The sequence below is a fragment of the Rhipicephalus sanguineus genome, chromosome 6 (genome assembly GCF_013339695.2).
Source record: "Rhipicephalus sanguineus isolate Rsan-2018 chromosome 6, BIME_Rsan_1.4, whole genome shotgun sequence".
NCBI lineage: Eukaryota > Metazoa > Arthropoda > Arachnida > Ixodida > Ixodidae > Rhipicephalus > Rhipicephalus sanguineus.
In genome coordinates this window covers 78,715,804-78,722,738 of record NC_051181.1, presented here as the reverse complement: position 1 = coordinate 78,722,738, position 6,935 = coordinate 78,715,804, and positions in this window count along the sequence as shown.

The following is a 6,935-nucleotide window of genomic DNA, read 5'->3' as shown; positions in this document are numbered from 1 at the left end:
GATTTCCTAGCATGTGTTTTATGCTGGGGTCCACCGAGAATTCAAACACGCCATTTCCTTCACGGATGTGACGTGAACAAAATGGCGGGAGGAAGCCACGATGGGCTACTGTGGCGCGTGTTTCCGTTGCCCCAAGAAGCGCAGTAGCGGCACTTCTGGTTGACGTGGCGTGCGGGAAAGTCACGTTACCTGAGAGAAAATGTCACGTCTGACGTCATACCACGGCCAAAATTTGAATGAGAAGGAAAGGTACGTTATGCATGGCTTTGCGTGATTATGGCTATTTTGCCAGTGTCGCTGGTTGGTTCTTGTCACTGGGAGGGTGTCGGTAACCTACGCTGTGCCGCTTCGCGGTTATCACTGTTTTGCCAGCGTCGCAACTGCCAGAACCAGAGTCAACAGCAACGTGCAGCTCTACCACTGACGTCATACGGTACGTTTCTGCTCAGGTCACGTGACTTCCGCGTGTGACGGAAACCGGAAGTTTCGTAATTGCGCCTGTTAGGATATGTAAACGTCCTGCTGTGGCAACTCGTCTAACCGGGAATCGCACTTCTTCCGTCGAGATGAGAAGGACTTAGAGCCGACGTCCGGTATTTCCTTCGTAATGAAATGCCTTCCTTCCTTCTATGAGTGCCCCTCCGCTCTATACCACACTATCGCCGTGTCAAACCTATCGCGTCATTTGTTGTAATCGCCGTTCGAGAGTAGCGTATGCGCGCTTCTCGCCGTATACGCATAACCGGCATAACTTCGCAGCGTTCATCGAACTCCGTAAAGACAGCTACGTGGTCGTCACCTTCCTCTCCGGTACGCGAGTCGCTGAAGGTCGCGTCGATGCTTTCCCGCCGCCAAATGACGTTTTGTTCCTCGTCTATGCGTAGCTTCTACACAGGAAGGGCTAACGGATATTCGAAGCCTCTATAGAGATTCATAACGATGTACATGATAGTGAGGGCACTTCGTGAACGGGTAAATAGGTGAAATAAATAAACATAAAAAAAGGAAAGCGTGGAAGGACTGAAGGCATTATTTTGCAATTAATATGACATTCTTACGTTAGAGATGTGACGCACGTGAAAAGGCTGTGTGATTTGATGCCCATGTTTTCGTATGGGAAACCTGCCCACCCTCGAACAGACTAAAGCACACTTCCACGGTTCTGTACAAGCGTGAGCATTACATAACATATGACGTCGCATCGCACACAGGTACAGTACGGTGCACTGCTAAAGGGAACACTCCAATGAGCAACTTTCATTTTGTTGGCCCCCTAACGGCTAGTGGATGCGGAAAGATTGTTCGTGCACGTTAGTTGTCAATCCTAAGGGTTCGGAACTGTCAGCCATCGGTAGTGTTATGCAAATCTAAGTCATTATGCGTTTGTAGGAGAGCGAAATCCGGACATACCCGAAACGCAAGTGTTCCCTTTAACAGTGGACCCGTCTGCACATACACAATACTGAATGCATATATATATATATATATATATATATATATATATATATATATATATATATACACGAGGGTTATTCAAAATGTGAGGGCCGTTTGGTTCCCCAAAGGTAAATATTTGTTAGCAAAAGCTTTTATAGGCTGGTTTAGTTTAGCACAAGACTACTTCACTTTTCCACATAATCACAGTTAAATTCTAAACACTTTTCGTACCGTTGCACTAGTTTCCTTACTCCCTCTGCATAGAAGTTCGCCGCCTGGGAATTCACTGCTGTTTCAGTTGATCGGTAAGCATTTTTAGTACCCACCTTGCACACACTGTGATATCTGGGCTTTTCAGTTACATTTGGGAAGATTGTAGTGCGGCTGACAAGAGGAAATTCATCCAACAGACTGTCAGTCGTCGATCTAATCGCAATGCCCGGCCCACTTGTTGAACAGCTTCATTGGTCTGGATTCTGGCCCTTGCACTGCGCTCTTAGTCGTTGCAGCCATTTGTGAAGTCTCGACACAATTTTATTACCTTTCCTTGACTCACCAGTTCAAGTCCATAAAATAGGCACAATTCCGCATAAATTTGAGAAACTGATGATCCTCTTGCAAGCAAAAATTGAATTACAGCTCGCACTTCACAACAGGCGCGAGCAACGATTTTCGCAGACATTGTCGTTTGCATTCCCCGACAAGCAGACGGCTACTGAGTCAGAACAGTAACTTCAGTAGCTTCGTGAAGAAATAACAGATGGCGCTGCACAATTAAATTTCCACTCTATTGTGCAAATATTTTAATATTAGCAAACGGCCCCTTCTTTTTGAATAACCTTCACATGCATATATATATATATATATATATATATATATATATATATATATATATATATATATATATATATATATATATATATATATATATATATATATATATATATATATATATATATTTACCCTCTATGCGAGTACTAATGTCACTGATAAATACTTTTCTTGTTATTTCAGTGTTTCTTCGCAGTCCATGTTTTTTCCCTCAATGGCTACTCCGTGCACGGTGGTGGGTTAATAAAGTCTTTCTTTTTCTTCCGCAAAATATCCACTTTGTTTGTGTAAAGTGACTGTCGTTTTCCTGATACTGATATCCGAAAGAGATGTTCGTACTAGGCGAAATTACACGAAAAGGAAAACGTCGTGTAACTGCCCGATTTCACCACTTCGTGTTTTTCTTAAAAAGGTTACAGCCCACACACACCGAGTCAGAGCGAAGAATAAACAAGACACAGCGCTCCTTCTTCTACGCTCTGTCTACATCTGTGTGCGCTGTAATCTTTCTAAGATACATCAACCAAGCCATCCTACATACACCAAGCCATCCTCTTATGGTTTTTATCGCGATAACAGTTACAGGGACACTCGATCGAGGAACATTCACAGCCCGAGTATGCAGGGCGTACCAGTTATCGAACGTGAATATTTTAAAGAAAGAGAAACTGCGTTATTCGGAGTAGAGGTGTGCACGGGCTCCGGGTAGCCCGAAAGCCCGAGCCCGACCCGGCCCGCGGGCCGGGCTCGGGCGGTCCGACGTATTTTTACTTCGGGCCCGGGCCGGGCTCGGGCCCGGCGCAAAGCCCGACTCAAGCCCGAAACATAGAGAATGAGCGGGAATTGTTTTCCAGCACGCATACAGCGCCTTTTCCGCTTTTCCTTTCCATTGCAGTTGTTCGGCGAGTGGAGCGACAGTGGTGAGAATGTAGCAGTTACAAAAGATGAGCTCTCCGATTATATCTATGGAATCGCCCTCCTGTCCATCTGAAGTTTTAGTCTTCTGGGAAAAACAAGCAGCAGAGATATGCCAAGCTTGCCAGGCTGTCAAAAAAGATATTAGAAATTCCGGCGACGAGTGCAAGCAGCGCACGTAACTTCAGTTCGGGGGGCTACATAATGCAAAAGCGCCGCACATCGTTGAAGCCGGAATCGGGGGACTGCATGCTTGCTGTTTTTGCACGACAATTTGTAATCTGTGCAATAGAGACTGTGCGTTGTGTGTCGTTTGATCATATTTTATATGCTCAATAAAATGCCAAATTACCGGAAAACGATGTTTTGTTTTCACAGCGAACCTTCAAAAAGGCGGGCCGTGCCGGGCCGGGCCCGGGATTGTGTTTTCGTACGTCGGGCCGGGCCGGGCGAGCTCGCAGCCCTTTGCCGTCGGGCTCGGGCGGGCCTTCGACAAAGTCAGCGGGCCCGGGCCGGGCTCGGGCTCGGAAATACGGCCCGTGCACAGCTCTAATTCGGAGAATACCTAGCGCACATGGTCCCCAGTACACTGGAGTAACCAGCAGTAGCTCTTACTTGGCTTTAAAATATTGTTGCTGGATAGCTGGCATATTCAGCTAGGTTGGAGTGGTTGAAAGCAATGAACTCTTCAGTGTGCATAACCCTACGGAACTGTACGTGTTTCAGATAACTCATTCGCGCGCGTTTACGAGGTTAAGGACAATACAATAACGAGGGTAATAATGACCATGGGTTCGAGTTTTCTGTGTGTCGTCTTCGCGTTTGACCTGCTTCGAAAAGTTTCGTAACTTGGGTTGCGGGTAACTGCCGATTACCCCTATAGCATTCGATGCGGCAACCTTCCCACTAGAACATCTCTTTCAGCGGCGTCCTTGAGGTCAAATATTCATTCACAACAATCACGCCGTAAGCACATCCATCGCCATCTTCGCATTACAGGCCATGGTAATACTCTGAAACAGCCTATGGGTATTAGACTCGCGGTTACAAGCGATTGCAAAGAAACGGCGTAATGGATTGGCTGTAGTACAGGCTGTTTATTATGTTAATAAAAAATGAGCTCATCAATCAAACCTTACTGCAAAAAGAAGGCCTCTTGCTCGGACTACGTAGCTAGAGTTGCAGCCAGTATGCTGCCGTATATTCATTGAGGATAATAAGGTAAGTTCAAAACACTTAAATGAATGCAAAGATAAATTTCTAGAAGGCCTAAATGCGAATGCTTGGAGTACTTACATATAGCAGCAAGACAGGCTATATAGGTATACTAGACGAACGGAATAACTGCAGGTTTGTATGTTTGGAAAATTTGTTTCTATAGGACGTCGGTACAGCCATTGGATGCTTCAGCGTTAAATAGGAGGTATTACAAAGGACGAAACATTTTTCAGCAGTGAGTAGTGTGACCTGACTCTCATTTTAAAATAGGAGGTTTAACATTTGCTTCACTATTTACTTACCGCTTACTGCATTTAGCTGCTTATTGATTAGCTGCTTACTGATATAAGCTACTTTATCAGCCGCTTACTGATTTAACGCCTACACGCGTGGCATTGTCATTGCTTTAATTTCTTAAGAAAGTTAAAGCCCGCACAACGAGCAGTGGAAAGAAAAATATTAGGCGTACCTGTAAAGATACTTTGAAATTGTATCGCGACACGATACAGGATACTCAGGCAAGGAGTATTTGAGATACAGATACAAGATACCACAACCCCGATTGTATCCGATACGATACATTCCAATTGTATCTTAAGATACTTCGATACATTCGGAAATTTGTTATTATATATCTGTTTATACGGTAATGTAGCACTAAACGCCGATGCACAAAAATGTTTGCTTGAAAGTTTATTAACTGCGACCATTTTTGTTTCATTTGAATCAAATGTCTGTTAGTATCTCAAAAGTTTTGTACATCTGTCAATACGGTAATGTAGCACTAAACGCCGATGCACAAAAATGTTTGCTTGAAAGTTTATTAACTGCGACCATCTTTGTTTCATTTGAACGAAATGTCTGTTAGTATCTCAAAAGTTTGTATTTATTGCAGAAGGTATCTTACTTTCGTTCTGAAACAAGTTATTGGGTTGCTTTAGCTGCACATTATGACAGCTCTTTATAAACTTCGCTGATAACGGTTTTTGCTTGCCGCTTTTGTAATTGGGTGGAGTCGATGCTCTGCTTGCGGACCAGCTAGCGGGCTGCCATCTTCAATAAGAAGCTTTCGCACAATCGTGCAAATACCGTTGTTAAGTTCTACCTTGCCCGTAATCGTATCACGGTTTTCGCAATACCCGATCACCGGGCAGGTGTAAATCAGCGAGAACGCTTGTAGCGGCATTCTTTGCGACGCATCCTGTTTACGTAGAGGACATAAAACTGCCATTACTTTCATTTTCTACATATCTGCTGGCGTAAAGCGTTCGTTAGCGACGTGCTCGGTAATGCGCGATCTTTTAACAATTTTTCTTTCAGGAGAGAGCATCTGCAGCCCAGGACACGGGTCAGACGTGTTCTATAGTTGCACGAAGTGCCGCAGGACACCGCCGCTATTCACACTTTATTGCCCCTTAAGCTCCGATTAGTTGGTGATTAGTAACAGTAAAAATATTTAGAGAAGACTAAGAAAGAAAAACAAAAAGATGGTTGATCCCTCTGTCATAGGAATCGGTATAACACGAAAGAGAAACGTGTCGTGAAGAAGTTGATTGCTTTAGTGCATTGGTCTATCAGAGCTTGTATAATGTCTATTGTTGTTTGGCAGATGTAGCACCACCTGATGTGTACGCACTCACGTTGACGCCCAGTGGCACATCTCCGTACCGACGACTAACGCCCATGATCATGATTTAAACCTTGCGGTAGCTTACATATACGTGGACACCACATATGGGGGGGGGGGGGGGGGGGTGAATCCCGCGCAAATATGGCATCTACAAGGACATAATAAACACTGTTACTCAATATGCACTCCTTCAAAGCGTCGTGAGACGCGAAGGGAAACGCTACGCGCGTTGTGTCTTCCCTCTAGCCGGGCAGTTAATTCTCCCAGAGCGAGCGGGGAACGCGGTGCGACAGCCAGGCGAGCGTCAGAGAGCTATTTTTCGATATGGATGGACGCTCTATAGGGCTGAAGCCACCACCTCGCGGTGTGTTAAAGGGCCCTTCACCAGGTTTGACAATTTTGAGCTAACGAGCGCAATGCATACACTGGGCGTTAACGATCACGTCTGCCAAAATTTGCAACGCTACGCGCCGCGGAAATGGGTCAAATTTCAAGGTGAACGCTGCTTGCCCTTCCTCTCGCGGGCGCGCGCTTTAGAGAATGAGGGGATGACGTACATGAGAAAATGGCCCTACGTAGATGGTAGTGCTGTGACGTCGCTCCTCTACGTAGACGACTGTGCTCTGACGTCGCCAACAGTAGCACGTGACACTGCGATAATTATTTGACACGACATGTGTAGTTTGTGTAATTTGTTGCTTGAATAGATTAATAAAACTTGAGAGAAATAATGAGACACACAAAGGGAATGTGTGCGTCTTTTTCATTTTTTTTTCGTGAATTGCAGCGAGATGTGGGGCTAATGTGCCTCCCTTTCCCATACGTTCGTGTCCCCGCGGTTAGCGCATCGAGCAGACGCCAGCCCTGGAAATGAAAGTAATGTTCTGGCGCGTTCGAGCACTCA